This window comes from Palaemon carinicauda, chromosome 39 (genome assembly GCF_036898095.1).
Source record: "Palaemon carinicauda isolate YSFRI2023 chromosome 39, ASM3689809v2, whole genome shotgun sequence".
Classification (NCBI taxonomy): Eukaryota; Metazoa; Arthropoda; class Malacostraca; order Decapoda; family Palaemonidae; genus Palaemon; species Palaemon carinicauda.
In genome coordinates this window covers 35,170,965-35,194,127 of record NC_090763.1, presented here as the reverse complement: position 1 = coordinate 35,194,127, position 23,163 = coordinate 35,170,965, and the positions used below count along the sequence as shown (strand labels likewise).

Genomic DNA, 23,163 nt, shown 5'->3' with positions numbered 1-23,163 from the left:
CAGGGTACCTGAGGCGTTCGTTAGTCGAGGTGTACCAGGCGTAGTGGGCTACCTTTTCTAAGGGGTGCTCCTCGAAGAACATCAGGCCGTTAGGGGCCTCCATTCACGAGATAGCAGACTTCCTGGTCTATCTCAGGGACGAAGTGGGCATGTCCATCCCAAGTCTTCCTCCTGAAGGACATAGACCTGGGTGCCTCAAGGTAGATCTCGACGCTCTTCAAGAGCTTCAAGCATTCGTTTTTCCCCCTAGCTGTTAGAGTGCCCCAGGGGATGTGGCTAGGGTACTTGAAGATGCTTTTGGAACCTCCCTTCGAGCCTCTAAAAGACATTCTAGACAAGGAGCTCACCATCAAGGCAGTCTTTCGTTTAGCTCTGGCATCAGCAAAGAGTAGGTGAGATTCTTGGCCTGTCGTACGAGATCTCACACTCGAAGGGCTGGCGAGAAACTACTTTCAGATTCTTACCCTCCTTCGTAGCCAAGACTCAGAATCCAGCTGTTTGGGACCCCAAAGTGGAATTGTTCTCAGTGCCAGCCATCCCTCGCTCGGACAACCCGAGGGACTTGCAGTATGGCAGTATTTAGAAAGGACAGCTAGACTTCATCCCGAGATCAAGAGTCTTCATTTTCCTCGGGACTGTGAAGGAGCCAGTCTCCAAGAACACTTTCTTCTTCTGGATAAGGCAAGTGATCGTCAGGCCCTACAGTAGTGCAGGGGTTCCCTTTCCAGGAAAGCCCAGACCCCACAGCATTAGGAGTCTAAATGCTTCTTTGGCGATTGAGAAGAACATGGCAGTGGGCCAAATCCTGAGGGCAGGTACTTGGTCTAACCAGTCGACCTTTACGGCTCACTGCTTGAAGGACTACTCGAGAAAGTCCCTGGGCGGGTTCTCGCTCGGTCCCGTCATTTCCGCGCTCCAAACGGTTTAATGGTGTACAGTAGCCCCAGTGGTAACTGCGGGTAGCGAGTCCAAGAGACACAGGTTCCTTCCTGAGCCCCCTTGTTCTTCCTTCCCCTATTCCCTTACCGGAAATGACTCGGGTAGCCCCCTGAAACTGCCATGGGATACACTATCATTGGAAGGACATGTCTCCTAGGATTCTTGCAGAAGTGAGTTACTTAGACACTAAGATGGTTTTTTGCGTAGTTTTCCCTATTTTCTCGTGTTTTCTTTGAGGTCAGCAGAACCTAGTCTCCTACCTAGGTTCCTCTTCTATTCTCGTCACGGTCTCTAGGTCCTGAAGGACACTCCCACCTCCTAAGGTATAAGTCTCCTAAGAAAGTAGTTCGAGGTAAGTACTCTGTGTTGGAACAAATCACAAATTTTAAGTAATTTGTATTTTTCCTAACAATACTTACCTCGAACTACTTTCGGGTAATGGCAAGCCCATCCTACCCCGAGTGCCTTGCTGGACTTCATAGATACCTAAGCTATCAAGAACTTACTGGAGATCGAGACCTGAGCAAGCATGCTCTCTGACCTGGGGATAGCCTCAGGGCGTGTTCCACTCCACCTGAGGTTACCCCTCATAGAAAACGGGACTAGGGTAAACTACACAAAATTCTGGTCGGTTGGGAGGAGATCCCAGATACTCCTAAGAAAGTAGTTCGAGGTAAGTATTGTTAGGATAAATACAAATTACTTAAAATTTGTGATATGTCTTCAGCATCACTAGAATGGGCATTGAATTGTTATCAAGGAATTTGATTAACGAGGGGTAGCGAGATGAGTTGGTTATTGATGCGGGGTTCAATGGGGAGACCCTAACCTCCCATTTGTCACAAAATAGCCACTTTAGTCGTTAACCTTAACAGATACAGACGTACCGTATCTCTACTTTGCTGACTGCTAGATCTTTTTTTTACATTTATTTGTGAAAAGTGTCAATCTTCGTTTTTTGTTCTTTGTGATCACTCATGCTTGTAAACGGAAGTGCACTGGAAGTTGAGCATGTGAAATGAATTTTGTTTCAATGATACTGTACAAACCCTTGAAGCACAATGTGTTGTGTGCCTTTGTGAAGGGGTGTAGTTCTTGGTTTTCCAATCAGTAAGACGATAGCACGTAGCATAAATTTTCTCACTTTCTGGTAGTTTTTCTACCTGGGAAGGCAGTTCCATGATGTGGACTGAGTGTCACTTGTACCTGCGTGCCTTATAGTAAAAATTGTTTTTTTGATAGGAAACCTGGAGTTGTCAGTGTTCCTCGGATGGGTATATGCTTCCCTTGAAGCTACCCTTCTCCTCTGGGAGAGAGTACCAGTGCTCACCTGTTAATGGTTTCCCCAGAACTTGGTTAACCAGACCGTAAGCCAAGACGCAACTCCTCCATCCTCCTGGCAAGGGGGAAGATTAGTCCGTGTCCTACCAAACTTCTTTTGAGTGCTTGCTTTGAAACTCCCGATGCCATTTGTCTGTTAGAGACAAAGAGATTTTTTATGTTCTAGCGGAGACCTTAATAGCTTCTACATCTATATGTTGTCCCTTTCCCCGCTTCCATGTGGGACCAGGCAGGAGGACATGTCCAGGGATGAAAAGAATTTCCAGTTTGGTTCAAGCGCTCTCTCTTCCAGCAATGAGCAAATCTCCCTATTTTAAAGGACATAATGCTTGTGTTGTATGGGTAGGAACAAATGAGAAATTTTAAAAGTATTGTACATATTAATTTTGTTTATATGGGGTTCTCATCGTAACGATATGATTTTTAAACAAAAGTCTATTATTTCCGTACTTGTCTATGAATAGAACAAGCTATTGTGTGGAAGTGTCAATTGGCAACCTCTAGGTAAAAAAAAAAAAAAAAAAAAGTAAAAATCCCCCTCTCGCCTTCGTACCCTTTCTCTTTTAAATTAGCCACTAAAACTGTCTCTATCTTTGGGGAAGAGACAGACGACCATGTTAGTGACCGAGGGTTAGCGAACAGAATTTAGTCGAAAATATACTACTTTTTACTATGCAGTTATATCATTAGGTACAGTTCTAGACATAATTTTATAAGTAGTGTATGAGCAGTTTTTTGGGCTCAAGCCATGTTTTCCTGATGGAAGGTTCCTTCAGTAGCTTCCTAAGGGTATATATAACTACAGTAGATATTCCCAGAGAATTAAACTAAAGGTTTCACAGAATTCTAACTTCTCGTACCCATAAGGTTTCCCTTTAGGATATCGTATAATAACGGGACGTATGCTTGACACGCCACATAGCTATCTGCACCCCACATAGCGTTTACGCTTCGAGGAGGAATAGTGGCAAGTTATAGGAGGAGCCGTTACAAAGTTCTCCTCCTCCGTTACTGTTTTGGTACTCGGCGACGTCAACATCCGGTCGCCATCTTGGATGATGCCGCCGTAGCGCGCCATTGTCATTCCTTTACACATAGCGTTTATGACAAGGTGAAGTAACATAGACAGTAACACGTGTGCCACATGTTTTAACATGAAGTGTATATAAGACTTTCTAGAAAGACTTTATAGTTCCTCCGGAACTTGTGTGTAATGGCAAGTTTTCCTTTTCAGATTCCACACCCACTTCTTTTGATGTCTTTAGTCTATGTTTTTAATTGCATAGCTTATTTTAAAAGTTTTACTTATTTCATGCTAATTCTGTTTTAACGAATAAAAGAGTATTAGGTTACCCTGTGCGTCTCATTTCGCCCTCTCTCTCTCATGAAATAAAACACTGTTTCAGAATTTTATTACCCTTTTATTTTTTGAAAGTTTACTGAATGTTGAGGATAATAGGGAGGCAGATATAATTGCTGTTGCAGGTGTTGAGGTGCCAGTGATGGGAGATGAGAATGAGAGAGAGAGATTACAATAGATGAAGTGAGGAGAGCACTAGATGAAACGAGAGTAGGAAAAGCGTCTGGTATGGATGGTGTGAGAACTGAGATGTTGAAGGAAGGGGGTGTGACTGTACTTGAATGGTTGGTGAGATTGTTTAATATGTGTTTTGTGTTGTCAATGGTACCAGTAGATTGGGTTTGTGCATGTATTGTACCACTATATAAGGGTAAGGGAGATGTGCATGAGTGTTGTAATTCAAGAGGTATTAGTTTGTTAAGCGTAGTTGGAAAAGTGTATGGTAGAGTAATGATTAATAGGATCAAGGATAAAACAGAGAATGCAATCTTAGAAATACAGGGTGGTTTTAGAAGAGGTAGGGGTTGTATGAATCAGATTTTTACAGTAAGGCAGATATGCGAGAAATATTTAGCAAAAGGTAAGGAGGTGTATGTTGCGTTTATGGATCTGGAGAAAGCGTATGATAGAGTTGATAGGGAAGCAATGTGGAATGTGATGAGGTTATATGGAGTTGGTGGAAGGTTGTTGCAAGCAGTGAAAAGTTTCTACAAAGGTAGTAAAGCATGTGTTAGGATAGGAAATGAAGTGAGTGATTGGTTTCCGGTGAGAGTGGGGCTGAGACAGGGATGTGTGATGTCACCGTGGTTGTTTAACTTGTATGTTGATGGCCCCTCTGATGGTCCAGCACTTTGCTGCAGTAGAGGGGCTTGAGTGTCTCAATGATGGGCTGGGAAATGGCGGTGGGGTAGTTTATCCACCCTGGCAGGCTCAACCATACTGTTAAGGCCAGTTCTGAGAGACCAGACCAAGACTGGACCCCCATAGGCCTTCTCCTTTATTTTAAGATAGGCAAAGGCTAGGAGAAGGAAAACTCCAAAATCAAACCAAACAAGACCCCAACGGCGGAGCTTCCCAGCGCCGGCGGAAGAGGGCAATGCCTGTCGGGCAGGCAACAAGGCGGGCCTTGACATAACAAGAACCCGGCAGCCCGATGCAACCAACATCGGAGAAGCCACCTGTCTCATATGTCTTGAGCCGCGGTGAAAACGATGTGGGCCAAGTGTGTGTGCGTGGCCGTTGCAAAGTCACGACCACCCAAAACAATATACCCAGCTACTTGCATTCTGACATTTCCTCCACCCTACTTCATCTCTTTCTCACCATCATCATCATCATCACCAACACCAAGTCCTGAGGCGACAGCACCGTGGGTGAAGGGGGCAGGCCTGGATAGCTGGAAGCCCTTAGCCCACGACTGCACTCAAGCGGCGAGTCTAAGATTCAGTCGCTCTCTGGTGACGGTGCCGTGACACCAGAGTTCGGCAGCTGGACCCGTGACTGGGCTGGCCTATTGAGGACACCGCAGCCCACCCCACATGGGGAGGCCCCTAGAAAAGGTGGGGTAAACATCGGACACGGCAAACCCGCCTGGTCAGCTCACCGCGGCTGGCGGACATCCCACTAATGCGGTCGAAACAACAAGAAAAAAATATTAACCTTAGGTGCGTGGAACATCCGCACCCTCCAAGACGTGACGAACACCAACCGCCCGGAACGACGTACAGCCCTCGTCTGCAAGGAGCTAGCCCGCTTCAATGTTGATGTGGCGGCTCTTAGCGAGACCAAACTACCCGAAGAGGGCAACATCAGGGAAGCTGGAACAGGCTACACCATCTTCTGGAAAGGCAAGGCCCTAGAGGAGCCTCGCATCCACGGTGTCAGCTTCGCCATCCGTTCCCAGCTAGTGCAGCAGCACAACCTCGCTCCCAAGGCCATCAGTGAGCGCCTGATGACTGTCCGCATCCCCATCACGCGGGACGGACACCTCACCCTGATCTCTGTCTACGCCCCGACTATGACCTCAACCGATGATGACAAAGCGGCCTTCTACACCCAGCTCGACCGCACCATCCAGGCAGTGCCCGCCAATGACAAGCTCGTTGTGCTTGGCGACTTTAATGCCCGAGTAGGCAAAGACCATCGCCTGTGGGAGGGAATCATCGGCCGCCATGGCATTGGAAATTGCAACGCCAATGGCCAACTCCTACTGGGTCTGTGTGCAGAACACCAACTTGTGGTAACCAACACCATCTTCCAGTTACCAAAGCGACAAAAGACCACATGGAGACACCCACGGTCTAAACACTGGCACACCCTGGACTACGTCCTGACCAGAGCCAGAGACCGAGGAGACGTCCGCATCACCCGATCCATGCCCGGAGCGAACGACTGCTGGACGGACCACAGACTCCTTATCTCCCGACTCTCCGTGACGACCCTACGACCACCCAGAAGGGCACCTGACAGCGTACCACACCAACACTTTGATTGTAGTAAGCTCCGCAACCCACAGGTGGCACAAAACTACAAGGAGGCCTGCGAACAACACCTCGCAGACCCCGTGGGTCAGGCCACTGTTGAGCACTACTGGACCACCCTCAGAAACGCCATGGCCCGTGCCGCGGAGGAAACACTAGACTACACCACCAAGAAACGGCAGGATTGTTTTGATGAGAATGATGCTACCATCTCTCTTCTCATTGAAACCAAACGACAAGCACGCCTGACTTTGGAAAACCAACCAACAGCAGCTAACAAATGTGCTCACAAGGTGGCTGAAGCTGGTTGCCAAAGAGGGATCCGTGAAGCCCAGAACACCTGGTGGCAAAGAAAAGCTGCAGAAATACAGAGTTTCGCTGACCAACGTGACCTGCGCAGCTTCTATGCAGCAACAAAGGAAATATTCGGTCCCACACGGTCATCAGTGGGCAGCCTGAAGGACGCGGATGGGGCCACGACCATCACCGACAGCGAGGGCATCCTGGCCAGGTGGAGGTCTCACTTTGAAAACCTCCTCAATGACCAAGCAGACACCCCAGACGATCTCCTGCGAATGACTCCGCAGCATCCCGTCCGTCACTGGATGGCACTACCACCCTCCATCCATGACTTCAACAAGGCCCTGCAGCGCATGAAGCCCGGCAAAGCCCCAGGGCCAGACAACATCCCGTTGGAGCTCCTCACTCACGGTGGCCCCGGTTTGAGGAACCGTTTGATGCTCCTTATACTGAAAATATGGGAGACCAAGATCATCCCCAGTGACTTCCGCGATGCAAACATCGTTACCATCTTCAAGAAGGGAGACAGGGAGAACTGTAACAACTACCGGGGAATATCACTACTAAGCATCGCGAGTAAGATTTTCGCTCGGATTCTCCTTGACCGCCTCCTTATTCTCGCAGAAGACGTCCTGCCAGAGTCCCAGTGCGGCTTTTGACCTTCCCGCGGGACCATAGACATGATCTTCTGTGCGCGACAACTACAAGAGAAGAGCCTCGAACAACAACAGCCCATAATGTTCATCTTCTGGGATTTGAAAAAGGCCTTCGACAAAGTACCTCGACCTGCCATGTGGGCTGTCCTCAAAAGATATGGCTGCCCACCCGATTTTGTCAAGCTGGTGCGTGCCCTCCATGACGGAATGGTTGGGAGAGTCTGCCACCAGAACTCTCTTTCAGACCCATTCCCCATCAACGGCGGCCTGAAGCAGGGCTGTGTTCTGGCCCCAACGTGTTTCTCGCTATACACCGCAGCAATGCTCAACGAGATTCCCCCAGACACACCCTCAGTCGACCTACGTTTCCGCATGGATGGAGGCGCTTTCAACCTCGCCAGACTCCGCGCCAGAACCAAGACCACCTTGTGTGCAGTGCGAGAACTGCAGTATGCTGACGACAATGCCACCCCAGGTTAGACGGCAGAGGACCTGCAGTCGTTAGCTGATGCATACAACTCTGCCTACGAACGTTTTGGGATGCAAGTCAACACAGATAAAACCAAGACCCTCGTCCAACATCCACCAGGACTGATGCTCCCAAACTTCAATACCACAGTGAATGACATACCGTTAGAACAGGTGGACCAGTTCTCCTACCTAGGGAGCATCCTAACATCAGCTCCCACAAGCAAAAAGGACGTGGAGAACAGGATCAAGGCAGCCCACTCCGCCTTTGGCCGACTCAACTGCCGCGTATTTAACAACCACGCACTGACAATGACCACCAAAATAATGGTGTTCAGGGCAGTAGTCCTCTCCACGCTCCTGTATGCATGTGAAACATGGACGCTATATAGAAACGATCTTAAAAACCTAGAACGCTTCCAACAAATGAAACTGAGGCAGATCTTGAAAATCCCCTGGGAGAGCCACACCACCAACATTGAAGTCTTAGAACGTGCCTCGCTGACCAGCGTGGAGGCCACCATCATCCACCACCGCCTCCGCTGGATAGGACACGTGCATAGGATGGATCCATCTAGGCTCCCAAAGAAAATATTCTACGGAGAACTGACCCAGGGCACCAGACCACGAGGAGCCCCGAAAATGCGCTATAAAGATCAACTAAAGCGCACCCTGGCTCTAACTGACATCGATCCTTCCTCATGGGAAGAAACAGCCAGGGACAGGAAAACCTGGAAGAGTACAGTACACCATGGCACCGTGGACTTCGAGGAGAGGAGGAGACAAAATGAGGAGGCTAGGAGAAGAAGGAGAGAGCGATTAGAACAGCCCCGCCCACCACCTACCCTCCCTTATGAACACTGTCCGCGACTCTTCCACCACAGACTAGGACTTAACAGCCACATCAGACATAAGCACCCACCCCATAGATAGGAGGCTGATGGCTAACGACAGAACCCAATACTCGGACACGAGTGGGCGCCGACAACGACGACGATGTTGATGGAGTGGTGAGGGAGGTGAATGCTCGAGTGCTTGGACGAGGATTAAAACTGGTAGACGAGAATGACCATGAATGGGAGGTAAATCAGTTGTTGTTTGCGGATGATACTGTACTGGTTGCAGACACAGAAGAGAAGCTTGACCGATTAGTGACAGAATTTGGAAGTGTGTGTGAGAGAAGGAAGTTGAGAGTTAATGTGGGTAAGAGTAAGGTTATGAGATGTACGAGAAGGGAAGGTGGTGCAAGGTTGAATGTCCTGTTGAATGGAGAGTTACTTGAGGAGGTGGATCAGTGGGTCTGTTGTTGCAGCAAATGGTGGAGTGGAAGCAGATGTACATCAGAGAGTGAATGAAGGTTGCAAAGTGTTGGGGGCAGTTAAGGGAGTAGTAAAAAATAGAGGGTTGGGCATGAATGTAAAAAGAGTTCTATATGAGAAAGTGATTGTACCAACTGTGATGTATGGATCGGAGTTGTGGGGAATGAAAGTGACGGAGAGACAGAAATTGAATGTGTTTGAGATGAAGTGTCTAAGGAGTATGGTTGGTGTATCTCAAGTAGATAGGGTTAGGAACGAAGTGGTGAGAGTGAGAACGGGTGTAAGAAATGAGTTAGCAGCTAGAGTGGATATGAATGTGTTTAGGTGGTTTGGCCATGTTGAGAGAATGGAAAATGGCTGTCTGCTAAAGAAGGTGATGAATGCAAGAGTTGATGGGAGAAGTACAAGAGGAAGGCCAAGGTTTGGGTGGATGGATGGAGTGAAGGAAGCTCTGGGTGATAGGAGGATAGATGTGAGAGAGGCAAGAGAGCGTGCTAGAAATAGGAATGAATGGCGAGCGAATGTGACGCAGTTCCGGTAGGCCCTGCTGCTGCCTCCGATGCCTTAGATGACCGCGGAGGTAGCAGCAGTAGGGGACTCAGCATTATGAAGCTTCATCTGTGGTGGATAATGTGGGAGGGTGGGCTGTGGCACCCTAGCAGTACCAGCTGAACTCGGTTGAGTCCCTTGTTAGGCTGGAGGAACGTAGAGAGTAGAGGTCCCCTTTTTTGTTTTGTTTCATTTGTTGATGTCGGCTACCCCCCAAAATTGGGGGAAGTGCCTTTGTATATGTATGTATGTATTTTTTATATTATTATGAACAATGTTATAATTTTGTTCTCTTGATGCAAACTCATCTAGATTAAGGTAACATGTCCCAACACGAGTATACTTACCTTCTCTATCTGGCCCTGGGACCGGCAGGTATCTCCAAAACTAGGTGAGTTCCTCTATCAAGCAACTTCAAGATGTTCCTTCTGTCCAATTAAAGCAGTAACATGGTATATGCTTATCTGAGGTGGCATGTAACGGATATGCCACAGGTCTAAAAATCTATTTTTGGGTGAGATAGCCATGTCCTCCTGATGGAACCGCCCTTGTTCTCTATTCGGCCTCGACAGGCCCTCCCAATCTTATTGTATCATGGAGGCTGGCATAAACGCCGAAAGGAATGACAATGGCGCGCTACGGCGGCGTCATCCAAGATGGCGACCGGATGTTGACGTCGCCGAGTACCAAAACAGTAACGGAGGAGGAGAAGTTTGTAACGGCTCCTCCTATAACTTGCCACTACTCCCCCTCGAAGCGTAAACGCTATGTGGGGTGCAGATAGCTATGTGGCGTGTCAAGCATATGTCCCCTGTTATTATACGATATCCTAAAGGGAAACCTTATGGGTACTCGCGCCAGAAGTTAGAATTCTGTGAAACCTTTAGTTTAATTCTCTGGGAATATCTACTGTAGTCATATATACCTTTAGGAAGCTACTGAAGGAACCTTCCATCAGGACGACATGGCTATCTCACCCAAAAATAGATTTTTCACCATATGAAATAGTACCAAAACAATACCAGATATGAAGCTATATCAAATGTAACACCTATTGTACTCATTTAATGCAAAGTTTCTGTGGTTTTTAAGCTTAATATTTTTCAATTTTAAATATTAAACTTAGCCGGTGAATATATAATAGCTGACGTCTCCGACGGCTCGACAGATTCCAAAAACTCGCGAGCGATCACCGTGAAGGTTGCGGGTGTGCCCACCAGCGCCGACTATCGGCCAGATACCGCATATACTTGTAAACATCTCCAGTTCTTCTCTGTCGGTTTCATCGACAAATTGATTCCACTCGCTTTATGACCTCGAATTTTCTACCGAATTGGTGAATTACTTGGTTTTGATTTTATTGCTTTCGCCGTGTTGGATTATTCAATACTATCTTCAAAAGAAATGCTTTTGAAAGGAGAGGAAAAGTGTTTTGCCCTTGCTTTTTTATCTCTGGTTTTTCCATAGAGTAAAGATGGCCGACCCTTCCCTCAGTGTACGGAAGTGTGTTTAAGGCTTTTAGTAATTATTTTATCACGTTATAAATTATTGTTGATAATTATAGATTTTCCTCTATATATTTTATATCTCACCCGCCTTTATTAGGCCTCTTCGATTAGCTTTCCATTTATACTAAACATCAAGATAAATTTTATGTTTTGTTTATATGCGGCCTTTACCTATTCCTCCCCTAGTCCGAGATGTAGGCGGTCCTAACTTGGAAACCGAAGTTAAACAACGTTGAGCCCATTCAACTTTTATTTTCGTTAAGTTTAAATCATTTGCTCTGTAAGAGTTATGAAATGAATATTTTTTAGAAAATATTTTAAGAAATATATTCTTTGAATAGTCTTCGTGCTGTTTTTTCAAAGATGAACTAACTTTTGGTTTATTTATGCTACGCAGTTTGCGCTCTATCGTTACGATAGAGAAAGAGAGAATCACGGTTTCACTTTGCTGAAAGAGTAAATCGATTTTGACGTTTTGTTCATTCTTCTTTCAAACTGAAGTGTTTTAAATACTGTACTAATTTAAAGGAACTTGTTAATTTTCAATTTCTTAGTCCTTTCAGTTTTTTCCTTTGGTTAAATAACCTGTTTATTGACGAAGGGTGAGTGGGCAATTCTCTTGTGTGTGACAAGAGAGAGAGAGAGAGAGAGACGGAGAGAGAGAGAGAGAGAAAGAGAGAACGATCTGATCTTTATTCTCGTCCCAAGTAAGGAGTTTGGGAGCGAGTAACGTTGTTCTCGATTCAGTTTTTTACTCTCGTCCCAAGTCTCTGTACGGGGAGAAAGGATAAAACGTTTTTAGTTTTTATTCTCGTCCCAAGGCACTGTACGGTGAGAGATTGAAAACGTAGTCTTTAGTGAACTAGTGTTTAGTCTCCTACCCAGTCACTGATCCTTTTTAACTTTATATATTTCCGTTTTATTCGATATATATGTATATGTTTTTTGATTTTTGCATGTGTGTTTCATTTTGTACTAATGTACTTACATTATACGACTCATTTTGCAATTATAACCTTTTGATGTAAGGGAGAATTGCGTGCTTCAGGTAGATATCAGTTTTATTCATGCCTAATGTGAAATTATTGAAAAATACGATATCAGTGAAGTGAGTGCTAGAAAACATGTGCTGTGTTGCGGAGGGTTCGTTTGTTCGTGCTTGTCACTTGCCTAGTCCGAGACCTCTTTCAGGCTCCCATGCACCAGGGAGAAGGAATGTCGTAGGACCTAAGGGAGTGAGGAGTGTAAACCAACGAACAGAGGTTCCCTCAAAGGTATCAGACGTTGCTCGGCAAGCACGTCCTTGCCATAAGACAGGAGAGACGAAGTTTCTCCTCGTCATCCGAAGACTTTTCGCAAAAGAAACCTTGGCGCAAGGTTTCTAGACCCTTTAAGCGAAAGTCAGTCCCTTCAGGACAGGTCCAGCGTCCTGGCTGTAGCCATGGGGACAGCTCTGACCCTTTGCAGTCGTCGGAAGACTGTTCGCCTATTAAACGCAAGCGTAACACGGGGTCCGAGGGTCGCGGTAAAGGCAATGTTTTGCCAACACAGACGTTACCGTCGTCTCGGCCCGTTCCGACTCCCGTTGATCCTAAATGGGTTGTCCTGCAGGACATGCAGACTAAGCTTGCCTCCCTTATGGAGAAGAGTGACGTTAGTGCTGACGTTTCTTGTACTTTGAAACGTGATGTCAGGAGTTTTTCACGTCAGTCACGTGACATGGATCCTCCCTCACTGCAGTCTCGTGTTGACTTTCAGCCGCTGCCGCAGTCTCGTGTTGACGTTCAGCCGCTGCCGCAGTCTCGTGTTGACGTTCAGGACGTTTGCCAACCAGCTCAGTTGCCTCGACTTGACGTTGAGCGTCAATCACCGCAGTCGAAGGTTGTTTTGACTGCTCAGTCTAGGCAGTCAATGCAGTTCCGACGTGACGTCGAGCGTCCATCAACTCCTGTTGTTGTTGTTGGACAGTCACAAGGTTTTCAGTCCTTTCAGCAGCGACCTGACGTCGCTTCCTCTACTGCTACTGCTGCTCCTTTGCTTGTTGACATTGCCTGTCAAGCATTGCCACCGCGGCAGGTCTCTCCTTTTCATGAGACTAGACAATTGTCGGACGAGGTTCCTTCAGATGAGGAAGTTGCTGATCCTCCTCCTACTGATATTCCTTTGGGGACTTTGTCAGACGGAGAGGAGCCTAAAGCTGCTCAGACCTCTATGGACTTTAAAAAAAATCATGCTGATTTTTAAGGATCTTTTTCCGGTCCATTTTGTAACTGCTGCTCCTCGTTCGCCTTCGTCAGAGTTTACGCTAGGCCTAGCTACTTCGAAGCCGTCGTTTTCTAAGCTAGTGCTCTCTCGCTCTTCTAAGAGAGCTTTACGTTTGCTAGGCGACTGGTTGATCACCAGGAGGAGTTTGGGGGAGACAGCCTTTGCTTTCCCTCCTTTTAAACTGGCTTCTAGAGCGAGCGTCTGGTATGACACGGGAGAAGTTCTCGGCTTGGGAGTTCCTGCCTCTGCCCAGGGAGACTTCTCAAGCCTCATAGACTCTCCCCGTCGCCTGGCCATGAGACGCTCCAAGATTTTATGGTCGGCTTCAGAGCTAGACCATCTCCTGTTAGGAGTTTTTTCGAGCGTTTGAAGTTTTTATTTGTTGGTTGGTCCCTGGGAGCCTTAAGTCAGAAGGTCTCTCCAGCTATCAATGTTTTGCTGTACAATTATGTCATGCATGAACAGGGCTATCAGGGATGGCTCCAATGATCTGACAGCCATGTTCACTGCAGGAACAAAGCTATCAGGGATGGCTCCAATGATCTGGCAGCCACGTTCACTACAGGAGTACTTAAGATGTAAGTGCGCTCAATGTGTTCATTGTCAAGACAAACTTCACGATGAAGACTACCAAATCTGTCTTGGCAGCAGTAAGGGAAGGCGACTGGATGGTCTCTCTCGACCTTCAGGATGCATACTTCCACATCCCGATTCATCCAAACTTTCAACAACATCTGAGGTTTGTGGACGGGAAAGTAATGTACCAATGTCGAGCACTGTACTTCGGCCTCATTCCTGCTCCTCTTGTTTTTACAAGGCCCTTGCAAAATGTAGCAAGCTTTCTACATTTTTTGAGGATTCAGAGCCTCCCTTTTATTTTGACGACTGGCTAATCAGGGCGTCGTCATTATATCACTGTCTGGAGAGCCTCTAATGGACATTAGACGTAACCAAGGAGCTAGGTCTCATAGTGAACGTAGAGAAGTCGTAACTTACAGTACCCCATCCCAGACTATTCTTTATTTGGGAATGGAGATACAGTGTCTGATTTTTCGGGCCTTTTCGTCTCCCACAAGAATGGAACAAGCTCTGTTAAAAGTCCTTCACTTGCAAGAGGAAAACAGTTGCTCTGTAAGAGTTTGAACTAGTCTCGTGGGAACTCTTTCATCGCTGGAGTAGTTTATCTCTCTGAGGAGACTCAACCTATGCCCTCTCCAATTTCACCTAAACCATTGGAACAAGGAGAAGGGCTTAGAGAGTATCTCTTTCCCAATCTCCAACCCAGTCTAGACATGTCTGACTTGGTGGGACAGCAACATCAGACTTCGAGAAGGTCTTTCTCTTGCGATCAAGAACCCAAACCATGTGTTGTATTCAGATGCTTCGGTTTTGGGTTAGGGAGCTCCACTGGACAGTCTGGAATGCTCGGGTCTTTGATCCACGGATCAGAAGGAACTCCATTTAAGGCAAGTTACATCTCTCCTTTGGCGAGATTTGTGCAAGGAAAAATGAATGTCTTGGCGGACTGCCTCATCAGAAGAGGACATGGAGTGGACGTTGCATAAGACTGTGTGCGAGAAGCTATGGATGACATGGGGTCAACCCACCATAGATCTTTTTGCGACTTCTCTGACAAAGAGGCTCTCGACTTACTGCTTTCTAGTTCCAGATCCAGAGGCAGCCCACATAGACGCTTTCCTGTTGGACTGGTCTCACCTGGACGTTTATGCCTTTCCACCTTTCAAGATCCTAAACAAGGTGCTGCAGAAGTTCACCTCTCACGAAGGGACCAGGTTGACATTGGTTGCTCCACTCTGGCTGGTAGATGTTCCAAGAAGTCTGCCGTTACGGATGGATCTCTTGCGACAGCCTCACGTAAAGAGATTTTATCAAAGCCTCCCCACGCTTCGTCTAACTGCCTTCAGTCTATCGAAAGACTCTCTTGAGCTCGAGGGTTTTCGAAGGAGGCAGCTAGAGCGATCGCGAGGGCTAGAAGATCCTCTACCATCAGGATCTATCAGTCGAAATGGGAGGTATTTAGAGACTGGTGCAAGTCCTCCTCTATTTCCTCTTCCAGTACCTCTGTAGCCCAAATTGCGGACTTTCTCCTGCATCTGAGAAATGTTCGCTCCCTCTCTGCTCCCACTATTAAAGGCTACAGGAGCATGTTGGCGTCTGTTTTCAGACATAGAGGCTTGGATCTGTCAAATAACAAGGATCTCCAAGATCTCCTTAAGTCCTTCGAGACCTCTAAGGAGCGTCGTATGTCAACTCCCGCTTGGAACTTAGACGTGGTCCTAAGGTTCCTAATGTCGGACAGGTTTGAGCCATTGCATTCAGCCTACCTGAAGGATCTCACCCTCAAGACGCTTTTTTTTGGTGTGCTTGGCTTCGGCTAAAAGGGTCAGTGAGATCCATGCTTTTAGTAAGAACATCGGCTTCTCTACAAATAAAGCTACATGTTCGCTTCAACTTGGTTTTTTGGCCAAGAACGAACTGCCTTCTCGTCCTTGGCCTAAATCTTTTGAAATACCTAGTCTGTCAGAAATCGTAGGTAACGAAGTTGAAAGAGTGCTGTGCCCCGTTAGAGCTCTTAAGTTTTACTTAGCTCGAACTAAACCATTACGAGGTGGTTCTGAGGCCTTATGGTGCTCCGTTAAGAAGCCCTCATTGCCCATGTCTAAAAATGCGTTATCGTTCTTTATTAGACTTTTAATCCGGGAGGCACATTCTCATTTAAATGAGAAAGATCGTTGTTTGCTTAAGGTCAAGACGCACGAAGTGAGAGCGATAGCGACTTAGGTGTCTTTAAGCAAAACAGGTCTCTTCGAAGTATTATGGACGCGACCTTTTGGAGGAGCAAGTCGGTGTTCGCTTCATTTTACTTAAAAGACGTCCAGACTCTTTATGAGGACTGCTACACCCTGGGTCCATTCGTTGCAGCGAGTGCAGTAGTGGGTGAGGGTTCTACCACTACATTCCCTTAATCCCAATATCCTTTTAATCTTCTCTTGAAATGTTTTTAATCTTGTCTTGGGTTGTACGGAAGACTAGGAAGTCTTTCGCATCCTTTTTGATTTGGCGGGTGGTCAAATGTTGTTTCTTGAGAGCGCCCAGATTAAGGGTATTGATGAGGTCCTGTTATAGGGGTGTTCGCCCTGGATATAACAGCTCCTGGGAGTCTTTCAGCATCCTGAGAGGATGGCTGGGCTTCGTGAGGAAAGCGGACTAATGAGGCAGAGTAATAATCAGAGTCTGCTTCCTTACCAGGTACCTATACTTAAGTCTGTTTTTTGAATAATTGTCAAAAACTCTTGAGCATATACGCCTTTATTATATTAATACTGGTCTCTACCCACCACCATGGGTGTGAATCAGCTATTATATATTCACCGGCTAAGTTTAATATTTAAAAATTATATTTTGATTATAAAATAAATTTTTGAATATACTTAACCGGTGAATATATAAATTAAAGGCCCTCCCTTCCTCCCCGATAGAGACCTAGGGGACTGAGAAGAACTGGAGATGTTTACAAGTATATGCGGTATCTGGCCGATAGTCGGCGCTGGTGGGCACACCCGCAACCTTCACGGCGATCGCTCGCGAGTTTTTGGAATCTGTCGAGCCGTCGGAGACGTCAGCTATTATATATTCACCGGGTAAGTATATTCAAAAATTTATTTTATAATCAAAATATCATTTTTCTTTACCTGCCACCTTGATTTTAATGTAACATATAAGTTATAAAAACATAATAATATTCAGCATTTGAAGTATACAGTTATTTTTCAATATTTAACTTAACCGGTGATTATATAAGCTGCAGCTCTGCTGCTCGACAGAAAACTCTACGTAAAAAATCCGCCAGCGATCGCTATGCAGGAAGGGGGTGTACTTCAACAGCGCCATCTGTCGTGCAGGTACTCAGTACTCATTTTAAACAAAGAACTCAATTTTCTCTCTGTCGTGCTACCGGCAAGACCTACTAATTCGCTGTTGCTAACTGGATTTGTTTTCACAACTATTTGGTGAAGTACACGTTTCTAGTTTTGAGCTTTCGCTGTGCAGGCTTTCTCTTCAATAAATCCTTGCATTCTTTTTTTGATATCGGATTATTTGTTGATGACTTTGGATAGTTTTTGAATTCCCCTTTGACCAATTCAAAATGGCTGACCCTTCTCAAGTCCCAAAATTCAGGAAGTGTAATGCTAGGGACTGTTCAAGGCGTCTTCCGAAGGCCTCTATCGATCCTCACACCGTTTGTTCCAATTGTCGGGATAAAACCTGTCAATTGGAAGATCGATGTGAGGAATGCGTTGGGCTTTCGGAATTCGATTTTATCGAATTCCAGAAATATACACGTAGGCTAGAGAGAGATAGAGTCAGGAGAAGTTCATCTCGTTCTGTTGATTTTTCCTCTCCTCATGCCCCACAACCTATTCCTTCCCCTGTAGTGGTTGCTCCTAATCCCCCTTCTGGCACTCAGGAACCTTCGATGGCTGATATGATGCGTGCCATCCAAGCTCTGGGTGAGAGAGTTGAATCCTTGGCTAGTGACCGTAACCAGCTCATGGCGGACGTCAAGGAGCTGAAGTGTAAGAGTGCAGTGGGAAGTGATAAAGTGAGTGATAGTGTTGTGGATAGTGTTGCGCTTGAGGGTTCGTCTGTTCGTGCCTGTCGTCCTCCTAGTCCGGGACCTCTTGCAAGCTCCCAAGTCCAGGGGAGAAGCAATGTCGTACGACCAATGGGTTCGAGAGGCTTTAATCAGCGAACAGACGTTCCCTCCGTGGTTTCGGGCGTATCTACCCAAGATCGCCCCACCCACACAAAGACGAGAGAGCCCATTTATTCCTCGTCTGCGGAAGAGGTTTCTCGTAAGAAACCATGGACCAAGGTCTCACGACCTCTTAAGCGCAAGTCGGTCCCTTCCGCGCAAGTCCAACGGCCCAGTTGTAGCCACTGGGTCAGTTCGGACTCGCTGCAGTCTTCCGATGACTGCTCACCTCCTAAGAGAGGCAAAGCGGTACCGCCTCAGGCAGTTACACCGTCTGTCGCCGCACCTGCTCCTGCAGACCCTAAGTGGTCTTTGCTGCAGACCATGCAGTACCAATTAATGTCTCTGATGCAGGACTTTCGTGCGGAGGAGGTTGCTGCTGCACCTACCTCTTGCCTACAACCAACCACGGTTGTGCGTCCTGTGGACGCTGAGGCGACCTTCTTGCGCACTCCAGCTGAGAGAGTCCCGCCACCCATGCGTTCCAGTGTACCCTGCCAGCCGCATGTTGACGTTCAGCGACGCACGGAACCTTCCGTTGACGTTCGCGAGGTACAACAATCGTCAGAGTTGTTTTGTTTTGACGCGGTGCGTCAACCTCCGCAACCCAGTGTGGTTGCCTCTGCTCGCCCACATCAGACTAGACAGTCTGGAGTAGACGCTGTGCGTCCCCGCGCTGCTATGGTTGTTGCCAGCTCACAGACTGGGCAACAGTTCCATGACGTTGCGTCCGGTTCAGTCACGCGTGCACCCGTGCGACCGGACTCAGCTGACCAGCCGATACCTACTCCATTGCCGCTTCCTCCTCAATTCTCGGATGATGGACTCTCTGATGATGACGATGCGGCACACGTTGATGAACCACATTCGGACCTTGACGAGCCCAAGTCCACGCAACCCTCTTTGGACTTTAGAAAAGTTCTTGCTCTGTTCAAAGAGATGTTTCCGGACCAGTTTGTGTCTGTGGCTCCGCGCTCTCCTCCGTCAGAGTTTGCTTTAGGTACGCAGTCATCCTCGCCTGCCTTTACTAGACTCGTCCTCGCACGCTCGTCCAAGAGAGCTTTACGAGTTTTAGGAGATTGGATGCAGTCCAAAAAGAGTCTAGGGAAGACAGCCTTTACGTTTCCCCCTGCTAAACTCTCTTCCAGATCGAGCGTCTGGTATGCCACGGGAGAAGTTCTCGGCTTGGGAGTTCCTGCCTCTGCCCAGGGCGACTTCTCAAGTCTTGTAGACTCTCCCCGCAGGCTAGCCATGAGACGCTCTAAGATATGCTGGTCACCTTAGGACCTAGACCATCTGTTGAAAGGAGTATTTAGAGCCTTCGAGGTCTTCAACTTTTTGGACTGGTGTCTGGGAGCTTTGAGCAGGAAGATCTCCCCGACTGAGAAGGAATCTTCCTTGCTCATCATGTCCTGCATGGACAAGGCCATACGTGACGGATCTAGTGAGCTTGCGGCAACGTTCGTATCCGGAGTCCTCAAGAAGCGTGAGAACCTTTGCTCTTTCCTGTCAGCTGGAGTGACACCGTGTCAAAGATCAGAACTTCTGTTTGCTCCTCTCTCTAAGTGCCTTTTTCCAGAGGACTTGATTAAGGAGATTGCGGCTTCTTTGATACAGAAGGACACCCATGACCTGGTTGCGTCCTCTGCCCGCAAAGCCACCCCTTTGCCTACCTTGTCAAGACCAAGGATGGACACTCCAGCGTCCAGATTTATTCCGCCCTTTCGTGGCAGAGCCTCCAGCAGAGGAGGTGCTCGTGCCGAAGGGAGACGTGGGAAGAAGAAAGGAACCAAGTCCTTTAAAGGCAGAGTCTGACTGCCAGCTTCTTCAGACAGCAGTGGGAGCCAGACTCAAGAACTTCTTGCAGACCTGGGAGAAGAGAGGCGCAGATGCACAATCTGTGAAGTTGCTCAGAGAAGGGTACAAGATCCCGTTTGTACGAAAACCCCCTCTAGCAACGTCTCCCATCGATCTCTCTCCCAGGTACAGAGAGGAAGACAAGAGACGAGCATTGAAACAGGAGGTGTCTCTCTTACTAGAAAAGGGAGCGGTAGTCAAAGTCCTGGACCATCAAACCCCGGGCTTCTACAACCGTCTCTTCTTAGTGCCAAAGAAGACAGGAGGGTGGAGGCCGGTGCTAGACTTCAGTGCGCTGAATGTCTTTGTCACAAAGCAGACGTTCTCCATGGAGACCACAAAGTCCGTTCTAGCAGCGGTCAGAAGGGAAGACTGGATGGTCTCTTTAGACCTAAGGGACGCATACTTTCACGTCCCCATCCACCCAGACTTCCAACCTTTTCTGAGATTCGTTTACGAAAAGGTTGTCTACCAGTTTCAAGCCCTGTGCTTTGGCCTAAGCACAGCTCCTCTTGTGTTTACGAGGCTGATGAGGAATGTAGCCAAATTCCTTCATTTAGCGGACATCAGAGCCTCCCTCTATTTGGACGACTGGCTTCTAAGAGCTTCTTCCAGTCGTCGCTGTCTGAAGGATCTAAAGTGGACTCTAGATCTGACCAAGGAATTGGGTCTCCTGGTCAATATGGAGAAGTCTCAAGTGGTCCCATCCCAAACTATTGTGTATTTAGGGATGGAGATTCACAGTCTAGCTTTTCGGGCTTTTCCGTCGGCCCCCAGAACAAGTCAAGCCCAGTTATGCATCCAGAACATGCTGAAGAAGGAGCGATGTTCAGTCAGGCAGTGGATGAGTCTGATAGGGACGCTATCATCCCTGGAACAGTTCGTATCGTTAGGAAGACTACACCTCCGTCCTCTTCAATATCACCTAGCTGTTCACTGGAAAAAGGACAAGACGCTAGAAGCGGTCTCGATCCCCATTTCCGAGAAGATGAAGTCTTCCCTGACTTGGTGGAAGGACAGTATCAGCCTCAGAGAGGGTCTGCCCCTGGCTGTTCAGACTCCCAACCACGTTCTCTTCTCGGACGCATCGGACACGGGCTGGGGCGCGACATTAGACGGTCGGGAATGCTCGGGAACTTGGAACTCGAGTCAAAGGACAATGCATATCAACTGCAAGGAGCTACTGGCAGTTCATCTGGCCTTGAAAAGCTTCAAGTCTCTCCTTCAAGGCAAAGTGGTGGAGGTGAACTCGGACAACACCACGGCTTTGGCGTACATCTCCAAGCAAGGAGGGACCCACTCTATGACGTTGTACGAGATCGCAAGGGACCTCCTCACCTGGTCAAAAGATCTAAGCATTTCACTAGTAACGAGGTTCATCCAAGGCAACTTGAATGTCATGGCAGATTGCCTCAGTCGGAAGGGACAAATCATTCCAACAGAATGGACCCTACACAAGGATGTGTGCAAGAGACTGTGGGCCACATGGGGCCAGCCTACCATAGATCTCTTCGCAACCTCGATGACCAAGAGGCTCCCAAATTATTGCTCACCAATCCCGGACCCAGCAGCAGTTCATATAGATGCCTTTCTCCTAGATTGGTCGCATCTAGACCTTTATGCATTCCCCCCGTTCAAGATTGTCAACAAGGTACTGCAGAAGTTCGCCTCTCACGAAGGGACAAGGTTGACGTTAGTTGCTCCCCTCTGGCCCGCGAGAGAATGGTTCACCGAGGTACTTCGATGGCTAGTGGACGTTCCCAGAACTCTTCCTCTAAGGGTGGACCTTCTACGTCAGCCACACGTAAAGAAGGTACACCAAGGCCTCCACGCTCTTCGTCTGACTGCCTTCAGACTATCGAAAGACTCTCAAGAGCTAGAGGCTTTTCGAAGGAGGCAGCCAGGGCGATTGCTAGAGCAAGGAGGACATCCACCCTTAGAGTCTACCAATCGAAGTGGGAAGTCTTCCGAAACTGGTGCAAGTCAGTATCAGTATCCTCGACCAGTACCTCTGTAACTCAAATAGCTGACTTCCTTTTATACCTGAAGAAAGAAAGATCTCTTTCAGCTCCCACTATCAAGGGTTACAGAAGCATGTTGGCATCAGTCTTCCGTCACAGAGGCTTAGATCTTTCCAACAACAAAGATCTACAGGACCTCCTTAAGTCTTTTGAGACCACGAAGGAGCGTCGTTTGGCTACACCTGGTTGGAATTTAGACGTGGTACTAAGATTCCTCATGTCAGAAAGGTTTGAGCCGCTACAATCAGCCTCCTTTAAAGACACTTTTCCTGGTTTGCTTAGCCACAGCTAAAAGAGTCGGTGAGATTCACGCCTTCAGCAGGAACATCGGATTTTCATCTGAAACGGCTACATGTTCTTTACAACTTGGTTTTCTAGCCAAAAACGAGCTACCTTCTCGTCCTTGGCCGAAATCGTTCGATATTCCAAGCCTATCAAATATGGTTGGAAATGAACTAGAAAGAGTCTTATGCCCTGTGAGAGCTCTTAAGTTCTATTTAAGACGAACTAAACCTTTACGAGGACAGTCAGAAGCTTTATGGTGTTCAGTTAAGAAACCATCTTTGCCTATGTCAAAGAATGCTTTATCTTATTTTATCAGACTGTTAATACGAGAAGCTCATTCCCATCTGAGTGAGGAAGACCAAGCTTTGCTGAAGGTAAGGACACATGAAGTTAGAGCTGTCGCAACTTCAGTGGCCTTTAAACAAAATAGATCTCTGCAAAGTATAATGGACGCAACCTATTGGAGAAGCAAGTCAGTGTTCGCGTCTTTTTATCTTAAAGATGTCCAGTCTCTTTAGGAGAACTGCTACACCCTGGGACCATTCGTAGCAGCGAGTTCTGTAGTGGGTGAGGGCTCAACCACTACAATCCCCTAATTCCATAACCTTTTTAATCTTTCTCTTGAAATGTTTTTATTGTTGTTTTTGGGTTGTCCGGAAGGCTAAGAAGCCTTTCGCATCCTGGTTGATTTGGCGGGTGGTCAAATTCTTTTCTTGAGAAGCGCCTAGATTAGAGGTTTTGATGAGGTCCTGTGGTATGGGTTGCAACCCTTCATACTTCAGATCCTAGGGGTCGCTCAGCATCCTAAGAGGATCGCGACGCTCCGTAAGGAAGACGTACTTAAAAAGGCAGAGTAATTGTTCAAGTCGACTTCCTTACCAGGTACTTATTTATTTTATTTTTGTTATTTTGATAACTTCTAAAATGAAATAAAAAATCCTTAGCTCATATTAAGGTAAACATTTATTGCTGGTCTCTACCCACCCCCCTGGGTGTGAATCAGCTTATATAATCACCGGCTAAGTTAAATATTGAAAA

At 47.2% G+C, this 23,163-nt stretch overlaps 2 protein-coding genes across 5 annotated transcripts in view; both read left to right on the top strand.

Moving 5' to 3' along the window:
- LOC137631117 (plasmolipin-like) overlaps positions 1–23,163 on the top strand; it is a 232,385-nt gene that overhangs the window by 114,192 nt on the left and 95,030 nt on the right. The window lies entirely within an intron of this gene.
- Positions 1–23,163, top strand: part of LOC137631115 (uncharacterized) — a 104,021-nt gene that overhangs the window by 77,824 nt on the left and 3,034 nt on the right. The window lies entirely within an intron of this gene.